Below are 16,156 nucleotides of genomic sequence, written 5' to 3'. Positions count from 1 at the left end.
ACAATATACAACTTATATAAACTTTCAAAGCCCACAATATAACCATATAGTTTATGTATATAAACGAACATAGTAAAATTTTAAAATTATAAAGTGGCATGCTAACCACAGACTTTTACTACTTCTGGGGAGAGTGAGAAGAAAAAGAAATAAGGGCTCGATTTAGTCTCTAATGTTTTATACTTTAAAACCTAAAACAAAATGGTAACTCATTGATGGGAAATTGTTAATATCACTTTGAGAAAAGTGTGGGAGAAGATGTTTGCCTCAGATGTAACTGGCAGTGAGTGCTGGGTAATGATAATTTTCACCATTAAGATGAAAACATGAATATTAGAGCACATGAGGAGGAGAAAGCAGAGTCAGTGAGGTAAGGGGACCCACTAGGCAGGACGTAATTTACATACTGAAATAAAATGCAGGCCAATTTGATCTCAGAAGGTAACTTAGACACTGAAATAAAATGCAGATCAAGAAGAAATGCCTTCAAGGACCAACTATAATCCATTGATGCAATTCCCAATTCAACAGAACAAAATAAAACCCAGCAACCTATCACATTCCCCCTTTCTCACCACATAGCCCCCACAGATTTTCTAGATGACAGTTAGTTGTGTGGGTGAAGTTCACATTTCTTTTTTATCCTGAGCAAAGTACTGACACCTCATTTCCTGGTTAATTTGCATCACTTCCCCCCAAAACAACTATACCTATCACTCAGTGAATAAAACATGTGTTGAATCTCTGAATATAAACAGCATTTTGCTAGGGATTATGGAGGAAAACAAGACAATTAACTTTTCTTCTGGCTCGTATAATCTATATAACAAGCTATAACATAGTTATTATTTATCCCATTTAACAGAGAAAGAAATTGAGATTCAAAGAACTTAAGACCTAGCCCCAAATCACCATGCTGGCGAGTTAGCATGAGCCATAACTCAAACCTGGTTTTTTAGACAATCTCAAAACACACCCACTTTTCTCTATCTATAATGCTCTCTCAAAGCCTGGGGGAGACCTTCTAACTTTCCTACTCTTATTGTTCTGTGAGGGCTGTACTCACCATACCCGTCATATTTTTCTATAAAACCATAAAATGGAGCCAGACTAGAAAAATACAGTCGTAACTTTTCAACCAGTAATTGCTCTTCTAGCAATGATTTAGAAGATAATTAAAGAAGAATAGAAAAAAAAAAAAAAAAGCAGCTCCAGACCAAGGAGAATAAAAAAAAGATTTTTAAAAAGTTTAAGGAACAAGTGCTGGCCCATGGCTCACTTGGGAGAGTGAGGTGCTGAGTCAAGGGTTAAGATCCCCTTACCGGCCATCTTTAGAAAAAAAAAATTTTTTTTAAGGAACAAAGAACTAAATCCTCCACACCAAGGACCATGCCAAGAACTATATAAATTTCCATATATAATTATCACACTAGCACACATAATATAGGCATCATCAGCCCATTTTACACATCAGGAAATGTCGGTACACAGGCTAAGGAACCTACCTCAACTCATATCTGAACCCAGGCAGTCTGATTCCCGAGCAGACTTCGTTAATCACTTTGCCACTGTTTTATAAACTTTTCTGGGACCCACAGTGAGAGATTAGATTTTACATCATGATCCAATATACATACATACATATACGCACATATACACAAAGTAAAGCAACTTCTAAAACACACTACCTTAATAACATGTAGCAAAAACTTTTTTTAAAGATACTGGTTTTGAATTATAAAATTTTCTCATGTCCTACAATTTAATAAACTCTGCTTACCTGCTTCAAAATACAGTATTTATTATAACTACAGTAGCAAAAAAAGAAAAAAAATGGAAATAAGTCGTCAGCAACAGAGCTGAGTAATTGTGAATATAAAAACATTATCTAGAGAAAATATATTATGTACATTATAAAGACTTTTATTTTTGCTCACAAACTGAAGTAGTTAAGAGACCAGATAATAGCTACTTTGCTTTTATTTTCCTGGCACCAAAGCAATTTACTCGTGTTCTTTCCTAAATATCTGTTCCAGATCATAGTACAGTTTTCCAGTTACTAAGCTAGCAAAAATTTTATACCAAAAAAGGTAAAACAAATCAAAACAAAATAAATGCTCTTCTAATCTGTTTATAAGTGAAAATTTGGAACCAAACAACTCACAATATTAAACAAACAAAACTCTGCCAACACATCCTAAAGCTACACACATTTAGGCGTTACAGAAATATGCTCCCTCCGTCCCTCCTATCCCCAATTCCTTCAGCACTGTGTCTTTGGGTCCCAGACCCTTGTCCCAGGAGTCCCTCTGAATCCATTTCAGATTTCAAGAGGATGGGGCTCGGCCACTAGGCTCAGGCGCAGGTCGGGCCCTCTTCTCCTCATCTGACAAAGCTTCACAGGCCTTGGGGTCTTGATTATGCACTTTGGCCACAAACTTGAGAACTTTCCTTTTGCTGGTTTCTAGGTTGGTTCGCGGGCCCCACTGGAATTCATAGTCTACAGGATCAGTGTGGGGTATCCGCCGGGACTCCAGGTAACGCTGCCGCACAAAGTCTTCAGTAATGAGTTTCTTTGGATCCCCCCAAATTAAGTGCTTCTTGGTGGGGTACACCCCCAACCGCCGCAGAAAGTCCCAGACTTCGGTATCCTTGATAGTGTTGCCCTTCATAAAGATAAGCCCTAGAGCCATCCTCAGGAGGCCGGTGGTGGGTGTGCCCTGATCGCCCCTCACCTCGGCATCCTCCTCCACGGGTTCCAGGGCGTCCATCAGGATGTAGGGGTTGCTCTTGGGCTCAAGCTCCACCAGCTGGTACCCGAAGACGTACTGGAGGCGCTGGGCAGCCAGTCTGGGGAGGTCCGGGAAGAGGTCCTTGTAGTCTCCGACGACGTCGGTCCGCCTGACCGGGATCTACTTCCGGTCCTTAACCAGCAAGAACTGCACCGGCTCGGCCGCCTTCAGCTCCAGCGGCTTCTGGGTCCTGGGACCCGCGGAGGGGGCGGTCTGCGACGCGGAGCCCAGGGCCTCCTGCGAGCCGCCCGGCCCGCGGGACGTGCTCGGGGCCTCCTCAGCGACGCCACCGCTTGGGACCCGGGGGACGCGGCCGGGGCTCCGTTCCTCGTCCTTCTCGGCCTGCGCGCTAGAGCGGCCCCGGCGCCTCGGTTTCTGCAACAGTCACCGGCGCCGGCTCGGTCTCCGGAGGACGCGCGGGCGGCCCGGCGCTCGCCCTTCACGGCAGCGGCAGCAGCGGGGACGGTAGGGCGAACCTATTTCGTTGCTTTTGACAAACACTTCCTTTCCTGACTTTCTCTTTAACCCCAATTTTTCTTTATTTTGTTTAGCTTCTTCTGTTTGTTATCTGTAGATTTTATTTTATTTTTATTGGATATTATCCTTAATTTTCTCATCTACATATTTAACTATAAATTATCTTTAAAAACTTAAGTTCATTCCATATTTTTGTTCTCTCCCTGGAATGACAAAGACTTTTAGAAGCTTCAACTACCCACTAAACAATTCCTCTTACTCTTGCTATTGTTACCTATGCTGTCAATTCCACTTTTCTATTAAACACAAAATTTAGGATTTTTTTTTTTTTTTTTACTCAATAGAAAATTAATTTACTGACTCGTATGATCCGATATCTGTGCTTTATAATATTTTAAATATAGCATGTCTTCACTCTGGTTCCATTTTTCTGCGTGCCAAAATCTTTAGCAATTCATTTGGAGTTTGGATCTCTCTTAGTCCTTGTATGGCTGAAAGTGGGGTTTTTTTTGTCCCCCACTTTTGATAGATGTTTATTTATGTATAAAGTTTTAGGTTAGTAATAATTTTCTCTTACTATTTTTTCCACTGTCTTTTTGTGTCCATAGTGGCTGTTCAAAAATCGCTCTATACTGGGCAACCACTGGAGGATCTTAGGAAGGGAAATGATATATTTTAATTTCTATTTTAGGCAGATCTCTCTGGTAGCTTTTAAGAGGCTTTATTTGAGGATGGCGAGTTGAGCACCAGGTCAGGTCCTCGATTAGGACAGAGAGTAAAGTTGGAGAAGAGAATATAAATTCATAAAGTATTAAAGAGGTGCAATGGAATGACCATAAGAATAAGAACAACACTGTTGATTGATTGGATATGGATGGCGAGGAATAGTAAAGGATGATTCCTAAGCTTTTAACATGGGCAGATGTGGATATCAACCAGCGGGTGATAGGAAATAAAGGAGGAGAGAAAAGATTAGAGGAAAAAACATGAGCTTGATTTTGGACCTACTGGGTTTGAGGTTTCTGCATTATATTCAAATGGAAATGTTCAGAAGACCATTGGGAAAATGGATGTGAAGCTCAGGAGAGAGCAGGAGAGAAGGGAAGGACAATTTGTCCATAAAGGCAGCATAAGCATGGAGACTGTAGCTGAAACTGCTATGTGGTTGAGTCCGGCCAGGCAGAGTGTGTGGAGTGATGAGTGTGGGGCTGAGGGCACAGCTCAGAGAAACAGTGATGCTTTAGGAGAAGGATGCTGGGTCCCTATCATTATGACCAGATCCAAAGCCTACACTGCTTGTTTTCCTGGATGACATCTGCCTTTCTGTCTTGTTCTGCCTATCAGATGGCAGCACAGAGCTTCATAGAGAGTGAGAGATATTTCCTAAGTTGTGACTGGAGCTTTCCAAGTCCCTTGGAGATTATGCCTTGTTGGGCCAAATACAACTCCACTGATCACCAGGGTTAAGTCCTGGAACTCTTGCTTTCATTAGAAGCAGGTCTCCTATAAATCTCAGGATTCCTTCTTCACACCTGACCTGCTTCCTTGTGTGTAAGTCAACATCATCAGCTAACGATACCACCACATTCACCTTCAGACAGCTAAATATCATGTGATAGACTGGTATATACCTGGAAATGTTGTGTTGAAATTTTATACACAGAATACATGTATATCAAATTATGTCACTGGCTTTAAACAAATATTTGTAAAAATACATTAGAAATGAGATATATCTTGAAGCTTGGTAATAAAGGCCCCAGTGATAAAACAACTTGATCAAAGCATATTGTTTCTCACACTTTACAACTTGGATTTGATTTACTTGTAGCCAGAGGAGAGAGGAGGTGACCAATGGCGTGGTCTGGTTTTGGTGGGTAATGAGTACAGCTAATTGTCCTCAAAATGCACAACTTTAAGCTGACTTTAAACATTTTATGTTGGAATTTAATAGATTTAAGGCTTTAGTTTTTATTTAAGGCAAATATCTGAGGTGGATCACAATGAGTGTCTCAATATGCTTAGTGTATGTATTAGTCCGTTTCTGTTGCTTATAACAAAATACCCGAAACTGGGTGATTTATAAGAAAACATAATTTGCTTACAGTTTCTGAGGCTGGGAAGTCCAAAGTCCATCTGGTGGTGATGACAGTGACCCAGAGGTCTCACATTGCAAGATGGTGGAAGCAGAGAGAGCAGAGCAGAGAGTAACCTCCTCATTCACTCTCCATTTAAAGCCCTCAGAACCACGCCCCTGACCACCACTTATAATCCATTCACTCCTGCCTGGTCCTACAATCCAATCACCACTTCAAGGCTCCACCTTTCAATTACCATAATAGGATTTCCCACCCTCTTAACAGTCACGGTGGAGGCTAAGTTTCTAATACATAAAACTTGGGGGATACAATTCAAGCTTCAGTGAGTTTTGGGGGGACACAATTTGATCAACTACATTCCACCCCTGGCCCCCCAAACTCATGCCGTCTTCACATACAAATACACTCATTTCATCCCCAAAGGGGATGAGGCAAAGGTGAGAGGGTGGGGGCATCATATAAGGCCAAGGCACTTGATAGTTCAAAAAGGAGCAAAGGGTGCCATAAATGGGCCCTAAGCCAGAGACCACCAATGTGAGATTTAGCCTCATTCCGCAAATCTTCACTATGGCATTTTTTTCTTGAACCATAACTAATAGTATCTCCATGTACCTTCTCCTAGGTTTTTAATAAAACATCTTTTCCCCACCTTTTTCATACTTACAGATCAGGTGTCATGTGTGTGACTGATTTCTGTGAAATAAAGTTTTTATCAAGTGTGGTGAACTAGTTGTTGGGAAAACCAAGAATTCATTATCTTGACACTCTTTTTCCGCATAATCCACGTCACATTCAATAAGACCAATAGTTGTTGGATATGCAGTTTGCAAATGTTTTCTGCCAGTCTGTAGTTTGCCTTTCATCGTCTTAACAGGGTCTTTCACAGAGCAAAGATTTTTAATTTTAATCAAGTCCAATTTATCAATTTCTCTTTGTATGGATCATGCTCTGGATGCCAAGTCTAAGAACTTCTTGCCTAGTTCCAGATTTCTTTCTACTCTTTTTGTTCTAAAAGCTAATGCATTCCAAGTTATTTTTTATATAAGGAGTGATGTTTAGATAATTTTTTCTGATAAATGTGTAATGATTTCAACATAATTTGTTGAAAAGGCTGTCTTTGTTCCACTGAATTACTTTTGTACCTTTCTTAGAAATCAGTGCTTGGGCATGTTTTTGTGGACTTCTTTCTGGCTTCTTCGTTCTCTTCTATACCACACAGGCTTGATTACTGTAGCTACATACAGTAAACCCTAATATCAGGTAGATTAATTTCTCCCATTTATTTTTCTTTTTCAAGCTTGCCTTATCTATTCTAAGATCTGTGCCTTTTCATATAAATTTTAGAATAAGTTTGTCTGTGACTAACAAAAAAACGTGCTGGGGTATTGATAGGACTTACATTAAATTTATAAAACAATTTGGGAGAAGTGACATCTTTACTATGTTTGGTCTTCCAGTCCATGAACATGGTATGTCACGACTCTAGTTACTTAAGTCTTGTATTATTTCTTTCAACAACATCTAATTCTGAGCACAAAGATCCCATACTTGTTTTGTTAAGCTTATTCCTAAGTATTTTATTTTCTCTGGAACAATTTGAAAATGCTATAAATTTTGTATCTTGCAGCGGTGCTCAAGTCACTAATTGGTTCTATGAAATTTGGGGGTAGATTTCTTAAAAATTATTATGTAGGCAATCATGTCATCTGCAAAGAGCAATAGTTATATTTTTTATGTTCCAAGCCGTATGCTTTTTATTTCCTTTTCTTGCCTTATGTTGAATAGCAGCAGGGAAAGTAGACGTCCATATTTTACTTCTGATCTTTGGAACAAGCATTCAGTCTTTCACCATTATATGTGATAATGGCTGTCGGCTTTTCGGAGATGCTTTTTATCTAGTTAAGGTAATTACCCGCTACTTCTGTTATCACAAATGAGTTCTGACTTTTGTCAAATTTTGTTTTGTGTGGATACATATGATCATATGATTTATCTTCTTTAGACTATTCATATGGTGGGTTTCGAACAATGAAACCATCTTGCGTACCTAAAATAAATCTCACTTGGTCATAGTGTATAAGTATTTTTATACATTGTTGAAATTAATTTGTTAATATTTTGTTGAAGATTTTTGCATCTAATCTGCTGGGAGATATTGGTCTGTAGTTTGTTATTCATGTCTTCTCTTTGGTTTTGGTGTCAGGGTTATAAAGTCCTCATAAATGAGTTAGGAAGTGCTCTCTTCTCTATCTTTTAAAAGATGGTGTAGGATTCTTCATTCTCTTGTAAATGTTTGGTAGGATTGTCTAGGGAAGCTATCTGTGCCTGAAATTTTAAAATTACAAATTCAATTTATTTAATGGTTATAGAACTATTCAGATTATTTTATCTCAGTTGAGTGTTTGTAGTTTGTAGTATTTGAGGAATTGATTCATTTCTTTTTAGGTAGTTGAAGGTATGAGCATAAAGTTGTTCAAGTTATTCCTTTATTTCATTTCTCAATGGCTGCAGTACCTGCAATGATATCCCATTTTATTTCTGATATTGGTGAGCTGTATCTTCCCTCTTTTTGTCTTTGTCAGTCTTGCTAGAGGTTTATCAACATTACTGATTTTTTGAAGAGCCAGCCTTTTGTTTTATGGATGTTCTTTATTGTTTTTCTGTTTTCAGTCTCCTTGGTTTCTGTGTTTTTCACTACTATTTTCTTTCTTCCACTTGCTTTGGATTTATTTTGCTCTATTTCTAGGTTCTTGAGGAGAGATCTTAGGTTGTTGATTTTTTTCTTTTCTGATGTAAGCATTTAGTGCTAAACTTTTCCTGTCCGCATTGCTTTAGCTGCATTCTAATGCAGCTATGCTGCATTTTCATTTTATCCAGTTCTGTATCAATTTTTATTTTCTTTGAGACTTCCTCTTTGACATACAGATTATTTGGAAGTGCATTATTTAATTTCCAAGGGTATAAAGGTTTCCTCTTGTCTTTCTGTTATTAACTGCTGGTTAGATTTCATTATGAGAAAATATATTCTGCATAATTTCAGTTCTTTCAAATTTGGTGAGCTTTGGTCCAGGATATGATATTTGTGAATGGTCCACGGGCACTTAAAAAAATGCATACTGAGCTGCTGTTGGGACAAGTGCTTTACATATATATGTAGGGGTGCATGTGTGTTTGGTGTGTTTGTGTGTGTATCTCAATTAGATTCTGTTTGTTGATTGTGCCGTTCAGATCATTGATATCTTGTCTGATTTTCTAATAGTTCTATCATTTGATGAGAGCAGACGGTTGAAATTCTTAGCTGCAATTGGAAATTTTTCTGTTCTCCTTTTAGCTCTATCACTTTTCATTTCAAGCATTTTTGAGGCTGTGATGTTTGGGCATAAAAAGTATTTAAGATTGTTAAGTCTTACTGGTAGATTGAAATTTATTCATTATATAACATTTTCTCTATTTGGTAATTTTCTTTGCTCTGAAGTCCATTTTATCTGATATTAATATAGCCATTCCTGCTTCTTAAATATTAAAATTGGCATGGTATAACTTATTCCATTTTTAAAACTTTTAATCTTCCTATACGATTGCATTTGAAGTATGTTTCTTTTAAATAATATACAGTTCAGTCATGCATTTTATTTTAATTCACTCGCCAATATCTGCTTTTTAATTGAAAGGGACCATTGACATTTAAGGTAAGCACTGAAATATTAGGGCGTAAGCCAGCCATTTTAATATTTGTTTTCTCATTGTTTCCTCTGCTTCTCATTCCCCTCTTCCAGTTTACTTGCTTCCCTGTGCATTATTTGAACAGCTTTTAAGATTCCGTCTTGATTTATTTACAGTTATTGGGCATATCTCGAGTACTTTTCATAACGGTTGCTCTGGGTGTAACTATTGGCGTGTGTGACTTCTCAGTTTCCTGGTGTCACTGTTTTCTTGAGTAACACATGGTGTTATAATCTTTGTTCCAATCATCAAATATAATTTATAAATCTCATAAGGGAAAGGATTGTATGTCATATATGCTAAATTTGATGCTCTTTCTGGTTTTTTTTTTTTCATCCAGATGCTCCAAGATTCCTTCTTTCACCAGTTTCTTTCTATTTGAGAAAATTTCTCTAGCCATTCTTTAAGGGTAGATCTGCTAGTGACAAATTCTTTTAGTTTCCTTTCATCTCAGAATGCATTGTTCCCTTCACTGCTGAAGGATGGTCATTGGGCATAGAATTTGTGGTCAACAATTTTTTTTCCTTTAATCACTTGAAAAATGTTGTTCCGTTTGGGTCTGCATGACTCAGGGCTCCCACTGGGCCCTGCTGGTAATGCTGGAGGGGACAGAAACAGTTTCCCCAGTCTGGGCCACCTGGTGTCTCTCGGTGGGGGAAGGCAGTCTCCGGCCCCAGGATGTTAAGAGGCTTCCTAGGTTAGACACCAGTGGTGGGATCTCCCCGCTGGTGGGACTGGGCCAAATGGTGTCTCTAGGTGGGGGGCGGGATGGATGTCTCAAGCAGCAGTGAGGAAGACTGCTCCCCCTGGATGCTTGCTTCAGTGGGGATTCTGGGCTATTCTCCTCACATGTGCTGTGGGACCCACCTGGTGTTGTCTGTGCAAACTTCCCTTCCAGAGAGGGTTGAACGAGCCTGCCTGGACTACTACCTGCTGACAGGAGGAGGTTGAGAGATGCTGGGTGAGAGTGGCTTTCTTCTGCTGAGTAGGGTGAGGGTGAAGTGTTAGATGCCCTGCCCTGCACTGTGGCCCCAGTTCTGAGATCTCTAATCACCTTGTCTACCTTTCACACCTTTTGGAATGCTCCTTTGGCTGCCTCTTGCATCAGTTCCAGGGTTCACAGTTGTACTTAGTGGGGAGGACAAGGGAGAAATGAGTTTATGCCATTTTTTCCCAGCTGGAAATCCTCCCATTCTTTTATGTTTGTTTGTTTTCTGCAGCATTTAAAGTTTGTTACCATTTCATTTGGGGCTTGAGGAATATGAAAGTAGAAATAAAATTAATTGTGGTAAAATGTAGGTAACATAAAGTTTACCACTTTAACCGTTTTTAAGTGCACAGTTCACTTGCATTAAATACCTCCACATGGTTGTGCAACCATCACCACCACCCATCTCTGGGACTTTTTTTATCTGGCACAACTGAAACTACATTAAACAACTCCCCACAGCCCCCTCCCCTAGTCCCTGGTAGCCTCCGTTCTGCACTCTGTCTCTATGAATTTGCCTACCGTGGATACCTTGTATAAATGGAATCAGACAGTATTTGGCTTCTTTCACTTAAATAATGTCTTCAAGAAAAGAGTTACAATTTAAATAGTAAATTTTATTACTCACTGCAGTGTTTTAAAACAGTTTTGTGGTAAAAAGTTTAAAGTTAGTAGCTTACTTGAGACTTTAAAAGCTGTAAAGCCTGGTATGAGCTCAACAAGGTTAGCTCACACTGGCATTTTCTGCCGAGTCTTATTATTCACTTTTTCTTCTCTGCAGCATGAATAGCTGAAGGTCTGCAGGTAGGTCTCTGAGTCATAGTTCTCTTCTTGTTCCTTTGTGCCAACTAGTTTCACTCTAAGATCATCTGCCTGCAGCCCTAATCTCTGTCTTCCTACTGGAAATGCTCAGCAGAGGATCGCCAGAGGGAACTCCGAAGAGTGCAAATTTAGTGGGGGAGTAGAACCTGAATAGGAGCGTCAGGGAGGCTTAAATTCAGATATTGACTCTGTCATTTAATGTCCTTTGTCAAGGTTTCTAATCTTAGAGTCTTTGTTTCTTCACCTATAAAAAAAAGAGATGACAGGCCCTTCTTGAGTATTAGTAATACTTTATGTAAAGTGTCATAAACATAGTAGGTGCTTGCAAAATCATCCCTGCATTATTGAGTTGATTTCCATAATGTTAGACAAAATCCACTTAATTGTGGTCCTGGGCATTGACTCCCTCTATCCCTATCTGTAATTTTCTCTTAGCAATAGAGACTTCCTTTTGGATAAAATAATTCATTATTCCAAATAGCTTTGGATGTTCTAAGTTCAGTGAAAGTGTTAATTGATGATAACCAGGGAAAGCTCATGAGCAGCATATTAAAATTTCTGAATTCTTTCATTGTGCTAAAGTTGGAGAGTTTAATACTTTTAAGAATAAGGAAAAAGGAAGCTGATTTTCATAAAAGGATAGAATCCTCTTAACTGTGGAAGAAATGGGTGACGTTTAAAGATTATTCTTGAGAAGAATCACTACATATCTTTCTGCTCTTACATTAGAGTAATATTTTATTAGAAAGGCATGTATACATGAATCTAGTTTTTATGCTATGAATGCAAAATATCCAGACACTGCTACTAGATCAACATGATGGTATAAATATTTACAGTTCTGTACTGGCAATGAAGTTAATCAAAATAACTCGAATTAAATAACACATGAAAATGTTTTTATAAACTGAACATTTTTGTATAATTATAGTATATTGTTTTCAATCAACTAACTGCCAATATTCATGAATGGTTCCAAAATGTGACATAGTTTAAAGTCCCAGGTAGAAAGATTGTGGCTTCATGGTTTGGACAGAGTGAATGCAGGGATGGTTTGTTGCATTTCTGCTGCCAATTATATTAAAATATCCCCAAATATTAAACCATTAAGCTTTTTAACATTTCTAGGAAACAGCAAAATGTTAGATCCAGTTTACCTATAACTAAACACTTTGGGCTTTGGAGGGAATAATCCTGGCCAAACCTAAATTCCTATTTTACTTGCCAACAGTTAAATTTCTGAATATCAATTTGTTCATTTGTTGACTAGCTAAGGGAAAGTCTCGTTTCTTGTCATGTTAACAAATATTTATCTATTTATGATTGCAGTTCCCACAGAGTTACCATTCGCAGGTTCTAACCATGCCACTAGCAGAGAATGTTATCAACTCATTACCTGCATTTCTGTAATTTCTCATTTATTCACTGCTAATATCCTCAATTAGATGTTTGACTTCAGTTTTGAATGTAGTTAAATAATTTTTGTTTTCTTAACCAGAAACTAGATATAAAAAATATCACATTCCAAAATTTTGAGTATCTATTTCTGATGTGGATGGAACACATTAGTACTATATTTGGATCTGTGGTTGCAGCCATGGTCACTGTAACATGTCATTGAGAATTCGTAGTTTAGTGCTTATTTTGGCCTTTAAACTGTTCGTTTGTACTGTGAACTAGATTATGTGCTTCTAACTGTCAGCTGGCTGAATGCATTTCAAGTCAGTTTACTAAAATAGTCACTGTTCAGCGGTATATTTGGACAGAGTTGACACCTTTGACATTTTCTAAAATGGCAAAATAACTGTATTTAAGGGCGTGATTTATGAATGCTGTGTGCCTCTAATACTTCTATTTGATTATGGCTTTCAGTTTAGCTGCTGCAACTCTTTCCACAAACTGCTGAAAGGACAACTAATTAGTGCTGTGTGATCAGATATTTAACACAGATAGACATGTGCACACACACACATACACAGACACAAAAAACCATAATATTGATCCAAAAACGATGACCTTCTTGTTGCTTCTTAGAATTGCCTTTGTCTCATGAGAGTAGAACAGTGGGGACAACAGCAGAAGCAGAGAGAGTAAGAAAGAAGAAATAAGATTAATAGTATGGAATTGCCTTTATGAAATGCATATTCTTTGTTATAAATAAGAAAAGCAACTTGCAATGATTAAAAAGTATTTTGAATCTTTAGTTGTCTTCCAGATTGCTGACCTCTATTAAAAACTTCTTAAAATAATAGATAGGTTTAATTCCTCAAGCAAAAGAAAAATGAGATCATTTTAAAGATTTTCCATATTTATTATATAGATGTGACTTGACTACAGGGGGGAAAAAAGAGCAAAATCTAGTGTATTGCAAGTTTTAAATGTACCAGGCTAAGGTTTACTTCATTAGAACCTTGAGGCAATAAAGGAGCCCTTTTTAAAATTCTGTGATTCTTAATATGCTAAATAATGCAAAGCTCTTCAAGCATGAGACACACATCCGGCAGCTTAACATTTAAATCACAGGGGGAAAAAAACCCTCATTTCAGTAGTAATTTTCTCAAAGAAAAGAATAAAAAGTGTATTACAAACTAAATTTAATTTCTTCTTAGATTTCCATCTTATCTAATTGCAGGCATTTTTCTAGGTTCTTTGTATTTATGTTTTTTACACATATTTTCTGTGCATTTTATTAATTTAATTTGAGATGCTTCTCATTGTTACAGCTCTTAGAAAATTGTGGTGTATTATACCTAGCAAATTGTTTTGAAAAATCTATCTGATCGCAAGTAATAAAGACAATGATTTGGAAAATAAAGAACAAATGGAATTTCACAGACCTGTAGAAATATTACTACCAAAAAGGCAACATTTTTCAGTTGGCTCCACTTTCCAGCTTTAATTTTTTTAGTATTAATATTCTCTGTGTTTGTTTGTAATTTTCTGGTTGTTTTTCCACACAAAAGTTATTATAAGCAGCATTCTTTCTTTGTATTTCTCCAAAGGACAGTGTCAGATCCTTGATTCATTTTATAAAGGTCATTTGGAAAACCATTAAAAATATGCCAAGTGAAAAAGATTAGCACAACACAGGGGAAATACACTTTTATAAACATATGCATTTATATATAGATGGGCTATGGTAACATTATGCAATTTTGACAAGTGTTTTTCTTGTGCACCTCATGTATTATTAAAAATGACTGTTTTATTTATTTTTTTCTGTGTGATATCAGCTGACACATTCCAGAGACATCAGCAGGTTCATATTATTTGTAAACATTTTTTTTTCTCAGTATAAGATCTGATGGTTAAATTGAGTAGTAGTTCCTTAAAATAAAATGGACTTTCAACATAATTAACTTACATTTGTATTACTAGCATGCAACGTGGGTGCTAGTTAGCCCATGAGAAACTCATGTATTCTTTTCTACTTTTTAATTAAAAGATTAAACAATCACAACTTTTAATTTAGTGATGGTAGAAAAGAGCTGGTCCTGTACTAGCTATTTTGCTATAATCAACCATTAAACTGGAAAGAATATAGAAAACAACTGTTTTGGGGCACTGCCATCATGAAGCATAAGACTGTAATCTCTGAGAGAAGAGAAACTTATGATGGAATCCTATAAGGCAAACACTGGCCCTCTACCTGGGCACAGTTTCAAACTAGAGGAGTAAAGTGGAGTCCAAGCAGAGAAAGTCTCACTGAACTGAAGGGTCACAAAGTTCAGCATTCAGGGCAGCTGAAGCAGCTGGAATCTGCAGAGTGGAACAGAGAGCAGGGAGATGTCAGTACAGAGACTCCACCGTGAGTCCTCGTCTGAGGGCTGTGCTGTACATAACCATAGCAAGACTAATTGAGGCTTTCCTTAGTGGCTGCTTGCTAGTGGCTACTGTGGTCCTGAGAGTGGAGCAGAGATACTAGAGTTCAAACAAAGGTGGAGTTCAAGCCCAGCTAGGAGAGGCACGTTAATTCCTCATTATCCATTTGCTCAGCAAATTGAGACAGCAAAAGTCTGTATATTAGGAATAAAGACCACAGTCTAGAGTGGCTTACTCTAAACCTGCCCAAAGAAAGCTCTAAACAATCCCTGAACAAGGTAAGCAGAGGGGTTAGAGTTTTGAGGTTGAATGCTGTCAAATCAGAGTGACTTGGAAACCCTTGGTTTCTCACATATCTGCTGTAACAAAATGTAAATTCAAGCCTACATGAGTTTAAAGGGATTAACCAGTAATGCTTACTAAAAAAACCAAAAACCAAACCAAAACAAAACACCTTTCAGAGGAGGATAACAGAATCCAGTCTTCTATGATGTTCCTCATGCAATCTACAATTACTAGACATCCAAGGGAACAGGACAATACAAACCTCAAGCAAAGAAAAACGTGAAGAAAAATAACCACAACATAATTCAAACATGAAATTTAGCAGGGAAACATATTAAGACATCTAGCATAAATTTATTTACAAGTTTAAAGCAAATGCTTTCAAACAATTAAAGATAAATATGGTCATCATGAGAGAATAATTAGGGCATCTCAGCAGAGACATAGAAATTATAAACAAAGAAACACAGAACTGAAAATCCAAGAAATCAATGAAAAATTCACTGGATAGGCTTAACAGAAAATTAGAATGGCAGAAGAAATAATCAGTGAACTTGAAGACAGAACAATAGAAATGAACCAAATTAAAGTGCAGAAAACAAAAAGATGAGAGAAAAGTGAATAGAGACTGACAGACCCATGGCACAGTATCGCAGAATTTGACATAAATGTAATGGGAGGGGGTCTTAGAAGGAAAAGAGTAATAGAGTGGAAGGAAATACATAATGAAGATGTAATGACTGAAAATTTCCCAAGTTTAAATAGTTTGACTTATAGGTTGAATACCCTCATCAAACCTCAAAAGAATAAATACAAAGGAAACCACACCTAACAATACTGTAGTGAAACTGCTGAATACGCACATAAAGTGGAAATCCTGAAATCAGGGAGAAGGAAAAAAACAAGTTACAGACAAGGAAATGATGATACGAAAATGTCTGACATTATCAGAAACAATGAAGACCGGGAGTTAATGCAATGATATATTTAAAATGGTGAAAAATGTCAACCCAGAATTCTGTATTGGCAAAAATATTCTACAAAAGTTGAGGGTGAAATAAAGACACTTAGATGACTTGCACTATAAAAAGTGTTGAAGAATTTTTTAAGCTGAAGAAAAATGATACAAGTGATCTGTACAGGAAAAC

At 37.6% G+C, this 16,156-nt stretch overlaps 1 pseudogene; it reads right to left on the bottom strand.

The window, feature by feature from the left end:
- Positions 1 to 2,327: 2,327 nt before the first annotated feature.
- LOC134378915 (non-structural maintenance of chromosomes element 3 homolog) lies at positions 2,328 to 3,113 on the bottom strand (annotated as a pseudogene).
- Between the last annotated feature and the right edge of the window lie 13,043 nt (positions 3,114 to 16,156).

The sequence above is a fragment of the Cynocephalus volans genome, chromosome 5, assembly GCF_027409185.1.
Source record: "Cynocephalus volans isolate mCynVol1 chromosome 5, mCynVol1.pri, whole genome shotgun sequence".
Classification (NCBI taxonomy): domain Eukaryota; kingdom Metazoa; phylum Chordata; class Mammalia; order Dermoptera; family Cynocephalidae; genus Cynocephalus; species Cynocephalus volans.
This window is presented reverse-complemented; position numbering and strand designations above follow the sequence as displayed.